At 38.9% G+C, this 20,930-nt stretch overlaps 1 protein-coding gene and 1 long non-coding RNA gene across 5 annotated transcripts in view; one reads left to right on the top strand and one right to left on the bottom strand.

Moving 5' to 3' along the window:
• Nucleotides 1-3,194: 3,194 nt before the first annotated feature.
• LOC142865527 (uncharacterized) lies at nt 3,195-5,055 on the bottom strand. Of its 2 annotated transcripts, none has more exons than XR_012915728.1 (2): nt 4,791-5,055; nt 3,195-4,517 (listed from the first exon to the last, which is right to left on the bottom strand). It is a non-coding gene; the product is annotated as an uncharacterized LOC142865527 (long non-coding RNA). The 2 variants fall into 2 exon arrangements; XR_012915727.1 differs by having other exon boundaries at nt 3,195-4,514.
• A 97-nt stretch (nt 5,056-5,152) lies between these two features.
• Nucleotides 5,153-20,930, top strand: part of CCSER1 (coiled-coil serine rich protein 1) — an 899,545-nt gene continuing 883,767 nt past the window's right edge. For 2 of the 3 annotated variants that reach the window (XM_012774012.2, XM_075998660.1), the window contains exon 1: nt 5,159-5,587. The gene's annotated coding sequence lies outside the window, so the exon portion shown is untranslated. Of the gene's footprint in view, nt 5,588-20,930 lie in introns of all 3 variants that reach the window. The other variant, XM_012774018.2, reaches the window with a different exon arrangement.

Below are 20,930 nucleotides of genomic sequence, written 5' to 3'. Positions count from 1 at the left end.
TGGTACTGGTTTAATATGGTTTAGATTATTCTATTAGCATTGTTTATTTTTACTATATATTTAAGTAGTACCATAATACTATTATAGTTTTGTTTTATTTCATCTATTGTTATAATCAGATCTATTTATTTGATTTATACCCAGATTGAGTGTTAGTTTCAGATTTTATCAATATACTACTTTTAGGGATGATTTAACCGATGCTTTCTTTTAAAATCCGTCAAGTCTTATTTGTGTTAACAAAACGCCTACAACCACATAAATGCCTGGGGACAATAATAGTAGAACAACTCAAAAGCCTAATTAAAAAAAAAGTCACTTTGGTTGATATAACCCATAGACATCAACAAATTAACCAATGAATTGGGTTAATTTTTTAAAAAATATTCTAAGCAGAAAAAAACAAGTACAGTAGTCCTCCCCTTATCTACTGTTTTACTCTCTGTGGGTTCAGTCACTTGTGGTCAATTGCAGTCTGAAAATATTAAAGGGAAAATTCCAGAAATAAACAATGCATAACTTTTAAATTACACACCTTCCTGCTCCATACTGCTGGGGACATGAGTCATCCTACTGTCCAGCATATCCACACCATATATATCATCTGCTCCTTAGTCACTTAGTAGCTGTCTTGGTCAGCAGATCAGAAAAAAACATAAAATATATCGGGTTCTGTAGTCTCTGTGGTTTTAGGCATCCACTGGGGGTCTTTGAATGTATCCCCTGAGGATAAAGGGGGGGGGCTACTATATTCAGATATGAAAATTACCTCATGTGAAGGCAAGAAATCCTGAAGTCATTTTCCCAAAGACCTCATTAGTCACATTTCAAAACAGAAACAAAGATAAGAACATTATCTACAAAAACAAGTTCCTAATGGTGAATCTGTTTATAAAGATTCTCCTGTTTTACACTAATAAGCATTATTTTAACATATCAATAGTTTACCTCCCTTTAAAAAACAGGCATAAATTTGAAGAACATTAATGTTGTTAGCGCTCTCCTGTTTTTCACCATTTCAGCTTCAGCTCTTTAAACTGGGTAGTCTTCCCTTGAAATTCAGGGTTACTTCAGTTGCTGGGTAAGAGATGCCTCTAAACATCCTCTACTTTCTATCTTCTCAGTCCGTTAAATGGACTTGGAATTATATCACATGTAAACCTGGGACATGGTAGCTCAGATACAAAGACAGTGGCTTCTGTTCACTTTAATAGACTTGCTCCCACGTGTGCCCTACAGGATGAATCCTAGGTGTCTTTTGTAGTTCCCAGATCAAAGACAGCTCATGCAGAGAGTGTTTTGACCCAGTCACCTGGGTTTAGCTTCTGCCTAAGTTTCCACATGAATGGATCCTGCTGTCCTGCCACTGGGCAGAATTCCTGCTGCAAAGAGACAATTTATAAAGCATAGTTACCACTAACAGATTTCTGAAAAATAATTCTATCTAAACTCTTGTCTACTATGCATTGTCTATCTATAAGTTGCCCCAATTAAGATAGTATTCTACATTAAGATTGAGTTTTTTTCTGTTCTCTGGGCCCAGGGCTGCAGCTGAGTCAATCTGCACTTCTCCTATCTCACACTTTATCATGTGTCATTGGTCTTGAACTAAGTGTCAGTTTCAGCCTCGATCTCAATTAACTGCTCTTGTTGCTCTAAGGTACCTATAACGCCACTTTCATGTTGTAAAAGCATCATGAAAGGATAACTTACCTTTTAGTAATATGGAAGAAATCCAAAATGCTAATACCATATTTATAATATTTTCTTGCATTTCTTTTATGCCATTAGGCTAAAGCAAAGGGGGGGGGAGTTGTTCTCATACAACTTTTTTTCATAATGATTGAATAATCATGATAGAGTTTGAAGTAAATCAAAGAACAATAAAATAGCTAGGAAAGAAAAAAAATAAGTGCAAGTTTTAAATTTGTAATGATATTTCAGCCACAAACATTGTTTTGCAAATGTATTAAAGTTAATTCACTTTCTAAAATGCCTCATGACTAGTAATGGAACTGGAAAAACAAATTATCTCCCTTTCCTTTCCTTGGCTCTAATTTTGCTTTTTAGGTACCACTACTGAGGAATTTCTAATTTGGCTCATCACTTCAGTGGGAATTCAGTGCACATAAGGGGCACATATGTAATTGGCAACCTAATTTTTCTGCTTTCATCAAATGGTGCAATGCCAAATCTTCATTGAACTTGCCAGTTAAATGCACTTGGGAACCAAACAGCAGCAAGCATACAAGAGATGAAAATGAACAAATTGGAAAGAGTCATTAACTTTCTGTTTTCCTATCACAACAAAAATTCTATCACTGAAAGTGTTGCAAAGTGGGGAATTCTACTTGAAACATTAAACAATCTTAAAAGAGAATAATTCATTTACTTAACTTCTAAAATGTTGTTCATTATAATTTATAAATGGGGTTTCTAGTGTAGATTTTTTAAAAGGAAAATACAAAATAGTTAATCAACTTTTCACAAGTGTGTTTTAGGTTATATATTTTCATATGTCTTTCTGGTCTAGTGCATATGAATTTTAATCTTTATTTGGAAAGCAAATTTGTCAGAAAATTAAGCAAGAAATTTTAGCTATATTTAATACCTTAATGAATAGAGGCAATTGACAGATTGTCATGGTTCTCACTAATTATGAATGCAATTGAGAGTGTAAAAATTACAATCAGTTGTGGTTACCAAAGATGCCCTTGAAATATCTGGTCTAAATACATAATTTTCAAGTATGCACCAAAAACTTGTTCAATATCTGAGCACTGTCCTTCAAGACAGACAGAGCTTTTTAAATGTCTACTTATAGCTCTTAGACCACATATTCATCCACTAGATACAAATGTTTAATAATATATTTTCTAAAAAATTTCTTTTTGCTATGACAGCAGGTTTCTTTCTGTAAGAACTGTGGAGAAAAGTTTTCAACTTTTTCTATCCGCGAGTACAAGTATGTTAAGACTTTTAAAATCCTTGCCTAACCCTAAAAATTTAACATTTTGTAAACCTCTCTTGCATGGTAAAAGGAAGGAGGGAGGTAGAAGAAAAATGCCCAAGGATTGTAGATCAGCTTATTTCATAATAACCAAAAGCTCTAAGGAAATTCTTAAGATTTTTAACTAAGCCAGGAGTACTGCATGGGAGGTGGCATGGGCAGGAGAGCAAGACAGACAGACAGGTAGAGTTCCAGCTGCATCATTTATTCTTTGTATGATCTTAGGTTAACTGCTTACCCTCCCAAAATTGACTTTCTTGATGTCGTGGGGCACACTATACATCCCCAAATCCTTTGTCCATACATCCATTTTCCAATGCTTAATTAAAGCAGCTATAATATCCCATATTTATACATCATTGATATCCACTGGTCCCAACTTTGCTGCCCTTTCTTTCCAGCATCACTTTGTTTTTTTACACACTCCCATTAATATTTCTTCTAGATAATGTGCTTAAATCATTTTTAATGGATGCTAATTTATTTGTATGAGACACGGAAGAATTAAGGGAGAGGAACATCAATGGGAAAAAGGTAAAATACATGGAGCATAGATAACCCTGAAGATGTAGTAATGGTCATAAGTCATGGGAGAAGATGGGAAAACTCAATCGTCAACCTTGCTGCTTCCTGCCTAGCCTTCTAAATGTTATCTTTCTTTTGTCACATTTATGATAAAAAGAGTTTTCTACAGTTGTCCCCCGACAAAGCAGAGTCATCACCAGGTTGGAATACACATCAACCATTAAGATTCAAATGGGACACCTTACTTGCATCCTCAATATAGCCCCATTTCAGAAGTCAGATTGTGGGCAGTTAGATTACATAGACCACACAAACACACACATACACACACACAGACATGCACACACACACACACACAACTTTGACAGGAGTGTAGATTGCTTGAATCCTGGAAGCTGTTTCTCAATACAGCAGTGCACTAGATCTCAAACATTTTGTAATCTGGGCAGGAGGCTAGTAAGGGGCTAAGAGGAGGTGAAGTCAGGTGTACAAACTTCACGTTGGGGATGCATTATCTACCTATAAATTGTCCTATATTCTACCAGAACTGGTTTAAAAAATGATGTGTACACACACACACAAACACACACAAAAACAGAGTTAAATGCACTCCATTTGTTGATTTGTCTGCTAAAGGCATAAATATACAGGGGTAGAGATGAAGAAGGGGATGGATGGGAAAGAGTTCAGGACCCAGTGCAAACCTGAAAGGAAATGAGGCAGTGCAAGGGTCTGAGAGGATCAAGGGAAAATAAATTGTGTAAGCAACAGCACCATGCATCAGAAGTCTTTTCCATCTCTAAGCTGGCAAATTTTCTCCAGGGGGCCATCAGTCAAATGATGTCAAACTGGTAGCTGGTCGTGTTTGCTATGCCCATATTGCTCAGGAACACAAGTTCCACTCTTAGTCATGGTCGCAATGCTTCCAATTGTCCTACAGAAGAACTGATCGCTGCAAATGGTTCCTGGGAGGTGTGACCTGCTTAAAGAAAAGAAGCCAGGTTTCCTTCCTTGTTCCGGAGGGAGGGAGGGAGGGAGGGAAGGAGGGAAGGAGGGAAGGAGGGAAGGAGGGAAGGAGGGAAGGAGGGAAGGAAGGAAGGAAGGAAGGAAGGAAGGAAGGAAGGAAGGAAGGAAGGAAGGAAGGAAGGAAGGAAGGAAGGAAGGAAGGAAGGAAGGAAGGAAGGAAGGAAGGAAGGAAGGAACTTGTCAAAGACGTGAACTGGGTAGGTGAGAAGGGAGAGCGGAGAAAAAAAACCTCATAATCTCCCCGAGAGGTGGGAGGGAGGAAGAAGACAGCCTCGCAAGCTTGGAGGGGAAAGATGCACAGTGCACTGCCAGCACACCCGCGGCCACTCCGCGTCTCTTCAGACTCCCCCTATCTTCCTGACCTGCCAGCGCACTTGGAGGCGACCTACGCGCAAGGACGGGGCGGTCCCGGAGAGCCAAGTCAGCCCGGTGCGCGGCCGCGGCCGGCTGAAATGGGAACTCCGCAGCGGGCCGGCGCTGGGGTGCGCGCGTCAATGCCCGAGGATGCGTGCGCGGTGGCCGCGACGCAGCGGGCCGGGAGCCGCCCCGCTCCGCCCCCCCATAAAGGCCGCGCTCGTCCCCGCCCCCCTCACAGCCCCGAGCGCGGCCTGCCGGGGAGGAGGCCCCGCGCCGCCCGCACGGTCGCACGCGGCGCACTCTCACACTTGGAAGCGCCTCCCCGCGTCCCTCCTCTGCCCTCCTCTCGCTGCGCTCTTCTCCTCCTCACCACGAATAGTCGCGGCCCTCCTGCCAACCCGCCTCCCTCGCGCCCGCTCCCTCAGCATGACTGACTGGGAAGCGGCGGCTCCGGCAGAGCAGCCCTGCTGGCGCAGGCGGGAGGAGCAGGAGGATTACTAAATAACGCCGCTCGGCTCCGTGCAACTGCGAGCGGAGCGAAGCAGCCCCACAGCCACGAAGGGGAGGGAGGGCAGAGGAGGGGGACCAGGAAGGACACCCCCGTGCCCCGAAGACATAAATCCCCGAGTGCCCGGGAGGAGCCTTAACGAGCGGCGCGGAACCCTCCAGGTAGTAACGCCCCCGGTGCCCCCGGCCCGGCGGGTCGCGCGTCGCGTCGCCTCAGCGCCCCGGCCGGCCCCCGGCGGGCGCGGGCATGACCGCCCGGCGGGCAGGCAGGTGACCGCGTCGCGCCTGGGCCGCGCGGGAGCAGCCCCCGCCCAGGCCCGGGGCGCCGGCCGTGGGCCCGGCGTGCTCCGCGCAGGGACCCGGCCTTGCGGGCGGGGCGGGAAGGACGCGGAGGGGCTCGCCCGTCCCCGGCCCCGCGGCTCCCGGTGCCCGGCGTGGCCATTTGCTCCGCGTTCCTGTCAGGTGGATGCCCCGCGGCCGCCGCTCCAGGGCGACGCGCGGCGCGGCGCGGCCGGTCGGGGCGGCAAGAGTTGGCGCGGGCTTCGTGCCGCCAGTCTGCCCGGCCGCCCGCGTCCCGCAGGTAGGGGCTGCGGGCGGCGCTGCGCCCGGCTGTGGGGCCGGGGCGGGGACGGCGGCGCCGCGGGCAGGGGAGGGGGCGGGGAGCCCGAGGCTCCCTGAGGACCCGCAGTGCCGGGCCGGGACCGCCTCCTGCCTCCGCCTGCGGGTCCTCGGGCGCCGGCGCCCGGCTCGGGAGCCAGCCCTCGCCCTGAGGCGGCGGGAGCGGCGGCGACTTGGGGCGAATACCTCGCTTTGTGGTGGCGCGTCCAGGGCTCGCGGGGGTGTGTGTGTGTGTGACGGTGTGTGTGACAGTGTGCGAGTGTTCGCGCTTGGGACTCAGCAGCGCGTGCGTTCACCTGAGCAGAAAGTCGGCCTGGAGCTGAAAGCGCAGGTGGCCCCCGGCCCCTTGGTCATCTGGCTCGTGTCCCCGGGATTCGCGCGCGCACGCACACACGGTGCCAGCGAGGGGTAGGGGTGACGGGGGGATTTGTGAATGGTGCTTCTCTGTGCGCGGAGGCTGAGCCTTGCTGATGCAAAGGAGGAGGTATCCACAGTGAGAAGAAAGGCTATTTATGGCAAAGAGTTGTGAAATTTCTTGGGGTTTCCTTCAGTGTATCCTGAGCTGCGCGCGCTCTCTCTTTTCTCCTCTCTCTCTCTCTCTCTCTCTGAATTAGAAGCAATTCAGCTTTTTTTCTCCCCTTGCGTGGAACCTGGAATAGGAAATGAAGTGAGAAAAATCACTCTTATTGTTACGAGTAGGAAAAAAAAAACATGTTTCTTAGAAGTTGCAGATTCCTTGCTTTTTTTTTTTTTTTTTAATGTGATGATGGCCCCATTTTCCATTCCTCTTACTTCTTCAGGCCCTCAACAGGACTTACAGGACAGGAAATACCTACTTGGTTTCAGCTGCTTTCGTTTTTTTTTGAAATCTTTTCTCAGTTGAATACCTTCCTACTACTGAAATATGACACATAGTCTCCATTTCCTCCTCCCCCCTGCTATTAAAAATAATGTACACACATAATTTAAAGCTGGTTTTATGAAAAGCCTTGGCGAGGACAGAGAACAGGTGGGTCTGTTACTACTGATTCTTTAAAAACTGGTTGTTAAGAAAAGACCTAAAACACTGTTAATCTAGGTTACAGCATAATTTGTTTTGGTTTCCCTTTCTGTTCACTTTGTAACAGGTACAGATTCCAAAGACATAACTTGAAGCTTAGAAATGACTAGGGATGGTGCCCATCACTGTGCTTTAGCAAAGTAATGTTTGTCCTTAAAAGTAGCAACCTGTGCTTTTATAGAACTGATGACTGGGTTGTTATAGTAGAATAGTGTCCTTAATCTTTTAAATGGAGATGTCTCTTAGTGCCTACCAACACAATGTTTTGAAAGATTAAAATTCCATGTTGTAACTACCCTTTCAATAATCTCACAGAGAAGAAAGAAAAGTAAACTAGTCAACCTGTGGTTAGAGTAATTTGTCTTCATTTGATATTAACGAGTTCCTTATTTTGATCAAAACAAACCGTTTTTCCCCAAACTGGAACACAGTTTCCTTAACAGTCCTGTTTATTTGAAAGACAGAGTGGAGTTAAGGATTTGATCATATGATTTAGTTAGATTCATATTAGTTTAAAATACGTTTTCAATATGAGCTCATGTGCAGCTTTTTATTAGGTTAGAACTTAGATGGAGAACCCCATTCATTGGAATGTAGAGATAATGGGGAATTAAAAAATGTAACTATGGACAGTAACATTGCAATTGTTAAAAGTCATGTTTATGAGTATTTTGTTCTTTGACACTGTCCGCGATCAGCAACTATTTATTATTTAAAAATATCATACCATAGAATGTTAATTTACATCAAACTCAAGAAGTAGAAAATGAAAATTTTATTATAGTTTTACAATAATAGTTATTCAACTCTATATTGAATTTCATCGCTCATTACAGTGTTCATAATAAAAGGCCTACCGTGTGCAAAGTACTGCCTAGACATTGTGGAGGAACATGAGATTCCCTTGTTCCCTATTTTTCAAGAACTTACTTGCCAGTTGAGAGGAATCTGATGCTCATACTTGAACATAGAGTTAGCAGCCCATGACAGTGAAAGATTACATGTCTAATGAGTAGTACAGGAATTCAGAGCTTGACAATAACATTTCATACTGGATTTTGTTTGAAAAGGTTTCATGGGGTAGGTAAGACTGGCTTGGTCTTGATATTAAAGAATAAGTAAGATTAGTAGATTGTTAGTTTGTGGATAAGAAGAAATATAAAGTATAAGATGCAAGTCTCTGGAAATTATAGAAAAGAAGACAAAAGGGAAGATAAGTTTGTTGTGAAATAGATTTAGATATTGTACAAAGTGCAGGGTGAGTCTGTTTTTGATGTTCATCATTCTGTACATTCTGTTCTTGGAGTTAATTGTCAATATTCTGGCACCTGAGAAGACAAATCTTTAACTTTATATTGCCCTTTAATAGACAATATGTACTTGTACTACTATAATAGTACACTAAAATAGTGTACTTACAGATAATATGTACTCCAAATATTTAAATATAGGCACATCACACTAAGGTGCTGAGTTTGATATTAACAACAAGATGGTGGGTATGCAATCTCTTTACAGCAAGGTGTTTTGGGTACTTCCTTAATCAAACCTTTTTATATTTGCTGTAAAGAAGTAGTGTGATGTGTAAAACAACAACAGTATTAATTTAGCATTCAAGCATTCATTGAATGCTTAACATTTTATACTTTACATAAAATGTGTAACCTATTAAATGTTTTCTATAATATTTTTATTTTAAAGTTGCTAGATTTATTAGATATAATAGATTAGATTTTATTTTATTTATTGTATACATCCACGTAATAGTTCATCTATCCTTACATTATTTGCCATGAATATAGAGCTATGATACTGGGCTTGTGGGGAACTTTTTAGAATTGTAGCAAAAATTTTAAGGATATTTTAACTGTCTTCTGATAAGTCACTTGTATTAATAATAAGAGCATGACCTGTCTCTAAGTATTCTAAACTTATTTTTTCTTTGTATGTATACTTATTATTTGCTTTTGGACAAACACAAAACTGCTTCAAATGTATTTCTTCATTTCAATAGCACAAGGGAAAGTATCTGAATTGAATTTAAGCCTGTCTATTCAATATGACACCTCAGAAGTATGTTATGGTGACAGTAAAGAAATTGTACAAAAATTAGATATGACTTCTAATAAATAACCAGATGGAATTCATTCAGATCAGTAGAATTAAAATATTTTCATACATATATTTTGTTGGCAGTGAATAGATAAGAGTTATTACAAAAGTGAAAGCCTATTAAAGCACCAATTTTATATACCTGCAAGAATGGAAAGATTTCCAATGTAGTCAGGATACAAACCAGCCTATCTGTTAATTGGTCCTTTTTGAATTTGGTTTTTGCCTGTGTGTCACAGGTGTATCATTTTGATAATGTAACCTTGCCTACTGTATGACTGACAGTGTCTGTATGATTTCCCTAGTGGGTAGTGACAAAATCTGTTTGCTTTATATTGAGGACATGCACTTCTGTCTGCAATAATATCTTCACTATGCAACAGTGTCAGTTAACAATAAAACATGGAGTCTAGGGTGGGAGAAGAAGTGAGAAAAGATGAGGAGATTGAGGGAAAAACACTATAACAAAAGAAACATGTTTCACTATGAAGCTTAAACTAAATATGAAAATGTAAAGCTGACCATTTTAATCTGCAATTGATGCAGTACCAAGATATTGTTATTACTCTTATTTTAGACAACTGTATTGCATTTCAAGTTGTTTCCATGTTGGCTAAATTAAAAAAAAATGTTGTGGTTGGAAATGTTTCTTGGGGTCTTTGATACAATATTAAAAATTGTTAAAAGATTTGTGCTTAAATCATTGACAAATGAAGTTGTCTGGCCAAATTCCTGGCCCTACATCTAGATTCACTTACAATATGACTCTTGGTTTTGCTTTACATTGCATTTACAATTTAAAAATTTTAGTTAAACTGATTAAAATTTTAAAATTTTTTAACTATGCTTTGATACTAAATACAATCCAAAGGTCTTTACAAAGAAACATTTTATTATTTAATGGCAAATACTTAACCTAGAACAATGGGTCTCAAAGCAGCAACAGTAGCACCTGTGAACTTGTTAAAATGCCAAATCTGGAGCCCAACCACGGAATGAATCAAAAACTCTGGGGTGGAGTCTTCTATGTGATTTTTTTTTTTTTTTTTAAGACAGTCTTACTTTGTAGCCTTGGATCATCACAGCTCACCGCAACCTCAAACTCCTGGGCTCAGGCGATCCTCCTGCCTCAGCCTCTGGAGTAGCTGGGACTACAGGTGCATGCCACGATGCCTGGCTAATTTTTCAATTTTTTGTAGACATGGGGTCTTGATCTTGCTCTGGCTGGTCTTGAACTCCTGAGCTCAAGCAATCCTTGGCCTCCTAGAGTGCTAGGATTATAGGTGTGAGTCACCACACCCAGCCTCTGTGTGATTCTTATGTACTCTAAAGCTTAAGAACCATTGACTTAAAGTATTTTAGAGTGAAATTTGAAAGCTATGTCGTCTTCTGTTTGGTATCTAAGTACTTCTCTCAACTTGTAGTAAGCTAATTTTTAACTATTTAGTCTTGGAAAATATTATACTCTCTGTCAAAAGATTTTCACCTTAACCGTGGTTTTTTGACCATATTTTAAGTGAGTTTTCAATTCCTTTGCACACAATTGCTGTTGGTTGGGGAAGGAATGCATGAGACTTTTACTGGAGAGTAATGACCCCAGGACCTGATTGGTAGTCTTTTATGTAGGAATACACTAGTGTATTAAAATAAAAGTTGACCATTTTCTGTTTCGTCTTGTTGACTTGTATGTGATGATTTTGGTATTGGCATGTAGTAATCATCTTTCTCTGTGCAAGATTACAGTTATTTTAACTGTATAATAATAGTGTCACACATGTGGAATATTCTCAAAGTCTTACTGCTGAAGTACCTTTTAGATCACAGCTCTACATCTTTCAAGATTACAGATAACGTGTTCACGTTCTGTACCTCTTTTAGTACCACTATTCCTCTCCTTCTTCCCCTAAACCTTGCTTCTCTATTTCAGGTATGAACTCAGTCTTCACTTCCCTAAAGATAGCTTTATTGGCTGCCTTTTTTATGACAATGATGCAAAAATTATAAATCCAGTAGGCAGAGAAAGTTTGAAGGAGGAGTATGTATCTTCTCTTTATTCCTAATTTAGCTCAGGGCCTAGCAGCAATATCTGTGCATTGCTTCTGCTTTGCCACCATCTTCAATGATGCTGCTGTTGCTTCTTGGGTCATTGGAATCGGCGATGGAAAACTTGCAAGGCTGATGATACTTCTATGTTTTTATTTCTAGTACTGATACTGTATACACTCAGTACCCTTCAGTCACAATTCTCTTAGCCCATCTTGTCAGAATCTCTCAATTCTATAACAAGAATTTAAGATATAGCCAAATATAATTTTGCAAATGCATGCCTTTATACAGAGAATGCTCAAATGTTAGATATTCTACTACATATTTGGAGATATGCAGCTTATCTTCTGGAAAGGTTCACTGAGAGCTTTGAGCACCTTGCTCAAAAAAAAAGTTGACCTTAGGTGTAAGCTGTGAATCCAGCTTTCTTCCCATGGAAAGGAGACATGTCCATGTGTACTATTGAACTTAATTTAGTTTCTGTTGACTTACAGTCTTTACTTCATCTGTTTAAATGTAGGTTTACTCATTGTTTGAATGTTTGTAGCCAGGGAAATATTTACAGGCTGATTTCATGTAAGTCCATGGACAGAGAGTTAAATTTGGTTATTCCGAAGCCCTTGACTAGACTAATTGTATAACATTATATATTTAGCAATGTATTTAAATCAGTCACTAACATGAATAAAATTAGATGCATAATATCAAGAAGAAAAAAACAATTTTTTTTTAGACTAAGTATTTTACTTTGGGCTTATTTTGTTGTTTTTGTCAAAATCTGTTTCTGTTATTGGGACTATTGAATCATAAACTTGAGTCTCAGCCATGCTGCTGATTCAAGCATTTTATGTGGTAGGAACATTGACTGGTTTCTAGCACAGCACAAGCAACCTTTGATAGTCAGCTGTAATATTATAGCATAATTCTAGTAATTAGGCTTCTTGCTAATAATTGAACTGATTTCTTACCTAATATTTTCTCTCGTATCTTAATAAATAACTCAGTCTCATAATTTCTCCCAGCATTTGAGCAAAGCCTTTCTTTTTTCTCTCTCTCTCTTTTTTAAAAAGACTTCTAACTGGGTTACCCAGGCTGGTCTCGAACTCCTAGGCTTAAGTGATCCTCCTGCGTTGGCCTCCCAGAGTGCTAGGATTACAGATAAGAGCCACTGCACCCAGCCCACCAAGGCCTTTCTTTTGACAGAGTTTTCTGTGTTTCTTTAAAGACTGGGATCCTGCCTCTGAAACCATCTCATTTCCTGAGCCATTTTATCTGCTAGCAGACTCCCCCAAATAATCACTATTTTCCTAGATCTCTAAACATTGCCAACTGTTAGAGGTATGCTTCATTTTAATCCTCACTCAGACTTCCATGACACCAACCTCTTATGGCCTATTGCCATGCCCCCAAATGCTCAGGCTGGTTGAACTTGTTGGGAATATTCACAGCTGTGCCTCTCTATCATGCTTTCTGGACTATAGTGTAAGTCAAGTAAGAGATTGTGACCATCACCAGACTGCCTATTTAGCTGCATATATCCTTGCCTTACTTGGCTGTCTCCCACTATAGAGCTAGTCATTCATCATCATTTACAACATTTCATGAATGTTTGTTACAAAGTAGTCAATCAGTTTCAGAAAGAATGGATCTCCTATTTATATAATCTTAAAGTATAAACTGTAGATAACTTATGTTTGCTGAACAGCTTAATCTACAATAAATGAAATACATGTTATTCTATGTCTTGTTTGATGCCCAAATGTGATACATGTATATAAATATGTGCACAATGTGCATATGGATTCTTTGGAATTTGCCTACTTCTTTTTTTTTCTAGTCGTTTTTTTTTTTTTTTTTTTTTTTTGAGACAGAGTCTCGCTTTGTTGCCCAGGCTAGAGTGAGTGCCGTGGCGTCAGCCTAGCTCATAGCAACCTCAAACTCCTGGGCTCCAGCGATCCTTCTGCCTCAGCCTCCCGAGTAGCTGGGACTACAGGCATGCGCCACCATGCCCAGCTAATTTTTTACATATATATATCAGTTGGCCAATTAATTTCTTTCTATTTATAGTAGAGACGGGGTCTCGCTCTTGCTCAGGCTGGTTTTGAACTCCTGACCTTGAGCAATCCGCCCGCCTCGGCCTCCCAAGAGCTAGGATTACAGGCGTGAGCCACCTTGCCCGGCCGTCATTTGTTAATTTCAAGATAATCTGGCTCTTCTGCATTTGACTTTTTAACGTTCTTTGAATATTGCATGTTTAGAATGTAGAACAGTTGAAGAAATATATTCCAGACAGTGAGATGCCTTCTCTAATTTTCCCCATTTATTAATGAAACTTAGCACTATTCCTGTGCTCAAGAAGTGTTTGTTAAGCCAGTTGTACTTACTATCTTAGTTCAATCTTTATGAGAGTATCAGTGATATATCTTCATTATTAACCAGATTCAGACTAAATTGTCACATTTACAAACCTGTTCACTGAAATTAGCTGTTTCTTAGAAATAGTTAAGTATTGTGATTCTGTTAATGAGTTTTTACTGTGTGTGTTGGGGGGTGGTTGTTTTTTCCAATAATAACAAACAGTGTACTATAAATTTTTATCAAATTTCCAAATAAATCCAAACCAAACATGAATTAGAGACATGGCAAAATAAATGCAAATGTAAGCGTTAACATTCTAGGCAACTATTCCTTTAGAAAATTATTTTTATGTTTGTTTAGTTTTGTTTATTTCAGATATGTAAATTGCCAGGGCATTAAGTCTGAAATATGAAATGTATTGAGTACACCTTTACAGCATACACTATTTTTCAAGACATTTAGGAAAAATTTGAAGGGAGGAAAGCATCCCAGAAACATCAGATGAGAAGGTTAGGAAAAGGAAGAAAATACCTCTAAACCGAACTCAAATTGAATCTTAGAAATGCAGACTAAGAGTAACTTATTGTAGGTAAAGTTTCAATGTATTTTACAGATAATAAAACCAATAGGTTTTTACTTTAAGATTCATAAATTTTCAAAGGAATGTTACCTATTAAACAGATAGCTCAAGAATAGTTGTTGGGTATTTTTATTTTAAATATTGTACTCATATGCAATAGACTGAAGAATATTAAAAGTATTCATTAATAAATGAGTTCTGTAAAAATTAGAATGTAACGCCTCTAAGATTAATCTTAAAAATAAAGTATAGATTACTAAATTGGGCCACTGAAGAAAACATTTCACATTTGCATACAAATATATACACTTTTATTAATAGCAACATTATGACTAAAATTGACTTTGAGGTATTTCTTGCAGTGTACCTCAAGGTGTAAATATACTGGTACTGGCGAGATACCTTCTTCATCAATAGCAGTCTTGTTTTTAGAAGGGTGAAGGATGCTGGAGTGGGAAGGTCTAAGTTGATTACAGGGACAGGATCATATGAAGCCCAAGCCCTGCTTGAAACACTGAGGGGATAAAGACCCAGAGCTCCAACTATCTAGAGAAGAAAAGGAAGGAATTGGCTCCTACAATGTTTCTCAGGAGGGCCAAGTTTATTAAATGGTGATACAGAAAGCAGCCTCAGAGGTCTATGGAAAGAAATAAATGGATGAGTTATGTTAAAAGCCAAAGGGTTTTAATTTGAATATAAAATGGATTGGTAAATTTGAAATTCTGGAGATTCTCTAATCCCTCTTCCAATCCGCTAGACCTCAGTCTGTACAATCACTTTGATACAAGGGAGCTATCCAGGGTACTAAATCCTGTTGCCCTCTCTTGCAAAAGTGCAAAATACATTGTTTTTATGTTAATCTTAGAGTTGCTGTTGCACATGCTATGTCACTTAGTTGGAGTTATTAACCTACCATCATTTAGTTTATTCTAGTGGGTCATTCAAGGCTCCATTCAAAGGTAAATTTGAAGCCCAGCTCAATCTCATGCAAGAAGCCTATTCTTATTTCCAGTAACAGCCTGGGTATGTTACTATCAAATCTCCATTTAAAGAATCATTATTCACTACGTGTTTGTACTTCTTGCCCACTAGATTGTAAGCTCTATAAGGGCAGGGATTTTTAAAATTTCATTTTCTTTCCCCACCAGCTGATCTAAACCAGAGATGTGAAGATCCTCAGTAAGTGAGAAATGAGTGAATAAATGCACTACTGCTTAAGAGTGACTTGGATTTTGTCTATGTCATGTGAGCTACTTCCAGAGCTAGTCGAAGTCCTGAATAATACCTAGGCTCACTTTGAATATTCCCCTCCCTGTCTATTTCATAGACTGAAAATTCTTAATTTGGAGCTGAATAACCTATAATGTCTAAAAGTCTTAAAGAAAAATGAAAGGACTGGAGGAACGGTGGCATCTAAAACACATGCATTTGGAGATTAGTGAGGTCTAAGGAAACAAGAAGCAGTGACGTAGGCTTATTTGGCAAACGGAGGTCAAAGGAGAGTCTGTTTTGTTACTTCCTCAAACCAGAATCAGGAACATCCACTCTGCATTCACTTTCAGAGGCCTCTGGAATATGTCATTTTTCTCCTACTTCTTACAGCCCAGAGTCACATTTTGAAGTGTTCACAAATCTGAGGTCATGTAAGACTGGCAGAATTCTTACATTCAGCACACAAATGTTACTAAGCTCTGTATATATCGGTTAATGACACAGGCATGTTTCCTGTCCTGAAGCTTAGAATTTGTTTCCCAGTTGTAGAACCTATATAATCATGGTCTTTGGTAAGAATGGAAGTTGGTAGACTTCTTTTTGTTTCTTCTTGCCGCCACATTTGTGACTTCCTAGCTTGCCACGCAGAATGAGTGTGCTTGTTTCCAGCACTCCACCTCACACACATATCGTTGCCCTGAATTTCCAGTGTGGCAATGAAGGACTATGTCATCATAGAAAAACTCTTTTATTTACATGTAAGACATTCTGTTACCAGTGATGTTGGTAAATTGTGTGCCTTTATAAATCTTCTTTGAAAGAAGAAAGTAATGCAGTTCACAACTCTATAAAAAGACCAGTACATATTATTGAATTAAAAATTTTTGCTGGCATGCTTTTTGACACTCAGTCAAACTTGTATCAGTCATTGTTACATGTGTATATGTGCAAACATACACAGGTATATACTAATTGATTTCTTATCATTAAATCTCTCTTGTATAACTTTCTTCTAATAATGTAGGTATTTTTAGCCTATTTTCTTTGAGGGGGAAGGGTTAGGTGTTAGTACTATTGAGAGAAACAGAACCAACAGGAGATAAATGCATGTGTGTGTGTGTGTGCACGCGTGTGTGTATTAACATATACAATGTATTTACCTATCAAAGGATTTATGTTAAGGAACTGGCTCACATGGCTGAAGTCTGTGGAGCTGACTGGCAGGATGGAACTCAGCCAGGATTTCTATGTTATAGTCTCGATGCAGAGTACCTTCTTCTCCAGGAAACTTCAGTTTATGTTCTTGAGGCCTTCAACTGATTGAATGAGAACCAGCAACATTATCAAGGGCAATCTGTTTTACTTAAAGGATTGTAGATATTAATCACATCTACAGAATACCTTCACAGCAATATCTAGAGCTGTGTTTGATCAAAGAACTTGGCACCATAGCCTGGCCAAGTTGACACATAAAATTAACCATCCCAGGGAGTGAAGGGTAATATGTTAACAAGCCCTTCTTGGTTTACCTGATATGTAGGTGTATACATATTTTTCCTTTGGCCAGAGATATTTTAGCATTAGTCAGTTATTGGCATATGTAGACACAAGTCATCATTCATTTATTAGGCATATGATATGATATGTGTAAGAGATAATGCTATGCAAATGAGTAATTTGAAGAAAGTGAATGACAGAGGCCATATCTTTTAAGTGTGTTAACTCTAGTGGAAGAACCATAAATGTATGAGATACTTGTATGATAAATACATTTGTGGAGTGAAAATGTGCATTTTTCAACTTTGCTAATTAAATGTCATTTTTCCCATGAGCAACCAAAAAAACATAGGTCAAGTGTTAATATGCCAAATTATTATGCTTATTAGTTTAAAGATGAGTTATATGTAAAATTAGATTATGAAGGGTGTACTTGCTCACTGCAGGTCAACATTATTTTGACAGTGTTGGCTATGCATACATTTATTTTAGCACATTAAAGGACTTGTGTCTGTTTTACCTGTGCAAAAGTGATTCAGTATATATTCTGATCTGACAAGTGGGGTGTCGTGTTTTTTGATAGTCTTCTTATTTATATAGCATAGAGTAATAAATATTTTATTAACTCTAAATGGGTGTTTTTAATGACACTTTCATATTTCAAAACTATGTTTTGTTTCTATTTTCTTATTCAATGGATATAGACTTGTCTGCCTGGCTTTTGAGGTTCTTTGTAAGCTTGCCATACTTTGTTAATCCAAACATAGATCTATTTTCTTAAGGTCATGTAACTTAGAGCATCCTTACACACCCAGCATACACATTTAATCCTTTCTGCTTTATGCAAATCTCAGCTGTCATTATAGGCCTAACTCCATGAAACCTTCCATGACAACTTTAACTCTCCTGGGGAGTTTCCTTTGCAGCACTCTTGAGTTGTAAGTAATATCTGGTTGGCACCAGACAATTAAGTAGAGTCTGTTCTGCTACAATGCATTTTTCTGTAATGTGAATTAGCTCCTCCATGATGGGTATATAGGGGAATTATGTTAGTAAAATGTGGAAGTTGTTCATGTGTGGTTTTTTTCTGCAGCATATTTGTACTTCACCAAATAACTACAGCTGAATGCAAAGTATACTAATAGAGGGAAATGATATCGTTTATTTACCCCATGTCCTATTACTCATGTGGTGAGGCCACACTTTTAGCTTATTATGTGGATTTTTATAAAAATTGTTATGTTTTTGGTTAGAACTTTGTGTCATAAGTTGCATAGATTTTGAATGTTTCTGCTACAACTCTCTTTTTGGGATAAGCTATGTTGTATTTATTGTTCAGTTTTTCAGAATGAGAGAGCATGTATATTGCAATAGCAATAATTCAACAAATTTACTTCATATCACTTGATATTTATTTAACATCCACTATGTGCCACTCACTAGTACTAATGTTGGATGTGTGAAAAGTGAGCGAGGCTTACTTTTTTGTCCACTGGACCCTCTAAGCAAAAACCTTAAATGGTGGTGGGTGTATTTCTTAGCTCAGTTGAAGGGGAGGAAGAGAAACAATAAATAACTGACTTTCTTGCATGTTCTTCTCTCTGCCTGTAATGCTTTCCTGTTCCTGTCTTATTTAACCAATTTTTTCCCAAACTTTATATCTCAACTCACTCATCACTTCTTTATACTCTTTTAAGCTCTCATATCAGCATGCACCGTGCATTTTATTTCATAGTATTTTTAAAGATAGCTGTAATTTTACAATTATTTATGAGATTATTTAAATAATATTTCTCTTCCTTCCTAGGCTGTAAACCCCGAGAGAGCAGAGATCATGTTTATTTTTTCCCACTATTGTGTTTCCATTTCCTAGCAAGCACACATAATGTTAATGTACATTATAAATGTATTATATATATTGTATATACATGTATGGATATGTCAGGTAGTCAGTATATTTTAGGTGAATGAATGGATTAATGGATTAATTTACTTTCCTTCAATTCTTTCTTTATTTTTTTTTTTTTTGAGACAGAGTCTCACTTGTTGCCCAGGCTAGAGTGAGTGCCGTGGCGTCAGCCTAGCTCACAGCAACCTCAAACTCCTGGGCTCAAGCAATCCTCCTGCCTCAGCCTCCCGAGTAGCTGGGACTACAGGCATGAGCCACCATGCCCGGCTAATTTTTTCTATATATTAGTTGGCCAATTAATTTATTTCTATTTATAGTAGAGACGAGGTCTCGCTCTTGCTCAGGCTGGTTTTGAACTCCTGACCTTGAGCAATCCGCCCGTCTCGGCCTCCCAGAGAGCTAGGATTACAGGCGTGAGCCACCGCGCCCGGCCCACAATTCTTTATTTTTTAACAACTGAATCTTGAATATGCTTCCTAGAATCGGTCAGTTATTTTTTCCTGTCCACATCTCTCTTGTTATCACCATATTTCCTGGTCTGTGTACCCAGTGCTGGTAAGGCCACTTCAGCACTCAAGCTGTAACATATCTTTTTTAAAGGTGAAAGATAAAAACTACTTGTTAGGTTGCTCCATCTATTGTTTGTTCTCCCAAACACAACAGTTGGCTTTGTATCTTGAAATTTTATTTTAGAGTAGGTCACAGCTTTCCTGAACTTGCTCCCAGCCTTGCCTGTTCAAGTTATAGCTAGGTGATGTTCACATTCTTGCCAGGGCAACTTGACTGTAGAAGGAAAGCTTTACTATTCATTGGATTAATTATAATCTCAAATCTTGTGGATGATATCTTTGTTTCCTATTAAATATGACACGTAGGTGATGAGATTATTTTAAGTGAAACATCATTAAGTCAAGTACCTGTGGATGAACATACACCTATTGTAACATTCATCCCACCATCTGCTATTAACAATTGCTTCACTGCCACTGCCTTGGATAGAAATTGCCTGGAGGTGTTGTGCATGCCAACCAGATTTACTTGGTGTACCTAGTGAATAGCTGAGTAAACTCTTCTTTAAATAGTGGGGGAAAATAAAAGTGATAAAGTAGTGGAATATAATTAGAGCATATATACTCATTATTTTATACATGAAGTATCAACTGGATTCTGTGTGACCTTGGTGATTTATATTATTTAGAGCAGGCCTCCTCAAACTATAGCCCGCCAGCCCGGCCAAGGGTGTTTTTGCTGCTGCTGTCTGTCCTGCTTAGCAGCCGACTCATCCCCGGCCCACAGTGTGCATGTGTGGAATGTGCGCCGTGCTCTCCAATGGCCCTCCAGCGGTCTGAGGGACAGTGAACTGGCCCCCTGTTTAAAAAGTTTTAGGACCCCTGATTTAGAGAATATAGAATAATGATCACATAGTATTTTACAGTTTTTATATGCCACAATTACATGCAACCAATTTCAGATATTCATAGTAGGTAGTATATTTTACTAGATTATGTAGTAATCTCTGAATAATATGCCTATGGAAAAATTTCATTTAAAGTATTTTATTCTAATACTGAGTTTCCTCTTTGTGAATTCAAATGCTCCATTTATTCATTTCGATCAGTATATTTTTTGTATTATCCAGTAATTAAACAGTTATTATCTAATTTTCTAAAACCCAACCAAAGATATCTAAACCCAATAAACCCAACCCATCTAAATGAATTACTGCTGAGTAATATTTCTACACAATTTTAGAACCATTATTATTTTTATTTCAGTAAAGAGGCTACTTTCTGGCTTAATATGATTTAATTTTGATAAGAAATGTTTGATGGCCAATAAACTTCCAGATATCAAGTAATATTATAAAAAGTCAAATAATATATTTCTATTTGCTTAATGGATGATATTTGAAATGCTAATCCTATTCTTGTGTTATCTTTTGCCTTTAAAATATTCTAATCTCATAGGCCCCAATTAGATTTCAAATCAAAATCTTAGAGAAGACACTTTTCCAATTTAACAAACAAAATAACATCATATTTTATGCATAGGGTAACTCCAGCTAAGTGATCATGGAATGCTACATAATCAAAATAATACTTAAATAATTAAA

This window comes from Microcebus murinus, chromosome 29, assembly GCF_040939455.1.
Source record: "Microcebus murinus isolate Inina chromosome 29, M.murinus_Inina_mat1.0, whole genome shotgun sequence".
NCBI lineage: Eukaryota > Metazoa > Chordata > Mammalia > Primates > Cheirogaleidae > Microcebus > Microcebus murinus.
Note: the sequence above shows the minus strand (reverse complement) of the source record. Positions and strands in the feature narration are given on the sequence as shown.